The sequence below is a fragment of the Delphinus delphis genome, chromosome 17 (genome assembly GCF_949987515.2).
Source record: "Delphinus delphis chromosome 17, mDelDel1.2, whole genome shotgun sequence".
Lineage (NCBI taxonomy): Eukaryota > Metazoa > Chordata > Mammalia > Artiodactyla > Delphinidae > Delphinus > Delphinus delphis.
The window spans coordinates 61,357,919-61,360,233 of record NC_082699.1 but is presented as its reverse complement, the minus strand read 5'-3'; positions in this window follow the sequence as shown (position 1 = coordinate 61,360,233).

Here is a 2,315-nt window from a genome sequence, read left to right as displayed (position 1 = left end):
CACAGAAGTTTTAATGTATTCAGCAAGATGGCATATTTAACGATCAATAACATGCATAATTTCATGAAAAAGCAATGCGGCCCAGTATACTGATGCATCAGAATGTCATTGCTTCAGCTAAACTGTACATTGACTCAGGACATCAGGGCTATTTAGAATGGCACATTAAACTATATACAGGGAATTCAACAATGGCCTTCATCTAGAATATCTCTCATACATACATATCCAAGGATAAAGCTTGGGGTTGGGAGACATGAAAAATCAAAATGCCACATTATACAGATACCTCCACCTCTTGTTAGGTTTACAACAGTAACTATCATAATTTCTGGCGAAAACCACTAGCCACAGCCCTCCACCCCCGTCATAATTATAGAAAAATGACAGTCTTTGACAATTAGTTTTTAGTTCTGATGATGCTTTCAGTATTATCTAAGTCAGTTGAGTGCACAGTGACATCTTTGAAAATGTTTGAATAAAGACCTAATAAGTTTATATGGAATGTTTAATTTTTATGTTATTATTTTCTCTGCTATAGAAGACTGATTATATAACATTTTTGTAATATATTGATACACATATTTAATTAGTAGACAACCTATAAGGTTAAGATTCACTTGAAATAGATTCAGAGCTAGGTGAAAAACACCTAGCCATTTTATACCAGAACTTTTCAAGTGCTGATAAGATCAATTTTTATAGAATATATTGATTGGAACACAAGAGTAAGGTATTGTCATTAATATTCATTCATTCTCTGATTCAATATATAATTACTGAGTACCTGCTATTTGCCATGCTGTGTTCTAGGCACTGAGGATAAAGCTGTAAACGAAACAAATAATTCCTGTCTATAAGTCTTACACTCCAGTGGAGAAGAGGACAAACAAAATAAACAAAATATATATGCTATATATGCTATATTGAAAATATACAAGTGCCATGGAGAAAGTGCAGAAAATAAGAACAGGGAGTGCTGGTGTGAGATTCAAGTTTAAACTCAGTTCTCAGGGAGGGCCTCCCTACAACGGTGACAACTGACTTGAGACCCAAACAGGGTGGGGAAGCAAGCCATGAAAAACTCGAGAAAACAGGGCTCTGGAGAGAGGAACTTGTATTGACCTATTGCTCGGGGCACAGCTTAATACATGCTCACTCTAAAAAGCTGACCTTTCAAAACATTAAAATACACACACACACACACACACACACACACACACACGTATGTTCTAAAGATGATCACCTCTCTCCAAAACCCTGGACCCCTCCCCCATGAATACATTAAGTTGCCACCTAAGACACTGGTTCACTTAGTCACAAACTTGAAACATGATGTTGAGGATAGAACCTTTGTGATTATGACCCAGAATTCCAGATTCTGACATATGAAGAGGTGTAAATTCACACTCTATGTGTAAAGGTCTAATGGTATATCTCAGACTAGAGAACCTTCTGATGTCAGTTCCGGGGGGTGAGCAGAAAGCCAAGCTCATTCAGGAAAGGACTGACTGGACGCAAGGCAATGGAGCAGACGGAAGCCACATAGTCCATAACCAGAATTAACGGACCAGAGAAATCATTCAGGCAGCTAAGCGCTCTGGAGAACTTTGCAGACCAAAGCGGCCTAACTTTTTCCCTATCATGCAGGTTTCGCCTAAGTTCTTACAGCTAAACTCATGAGCCCTTGGTCGTGACAAAAAAGAAGTTCTAAAAGATGACATCTGTCAGAAACAGTTTTGTGTAGTCAACATTCTTCTAAAAACTTCTTTGGGAGAAAAGGGTCATATTTTTGGATATATAAAATATGTAAAATCCGGGAGAACTGAGTGATACACGACCATGAAGAGCCTGGACTTTGCAGCCAGACTGCTGAGGTCTAAATCCCAGCTTTCCTACTTGCTAGGTACATGACCCTGGGTGTTCTTAAGGTCTCTGTTTTGGTTCCCTCGTCTTTAAAATGCAACAATAATATCTATTCCATAGAGTTGTCACGATGACGATTAAATGAGTTAATATTTGAAAAAACGCTTAGAACACTGCCTGGCATATATTATACCTATACAAATGCTTTTTAAATAAAATAGAGTAAATTTAAACTTCCTTTATAATATTACCTCCAAAGACTCACCTCCTGAACCTTCACCAAAGAAAAAAGATTTACTGGCATTTCCTGAGAGACTGTCTTTTACATAGAAATGTTTAAAGCAGAACTCTTATATATTATGAGTCTAGAAGCTCCACACGTCAAGTTTATATCAAACCTTTAACTGAATTTCAAAGTAAATTGTATAAAAAAAGATGACCCCAAAAGA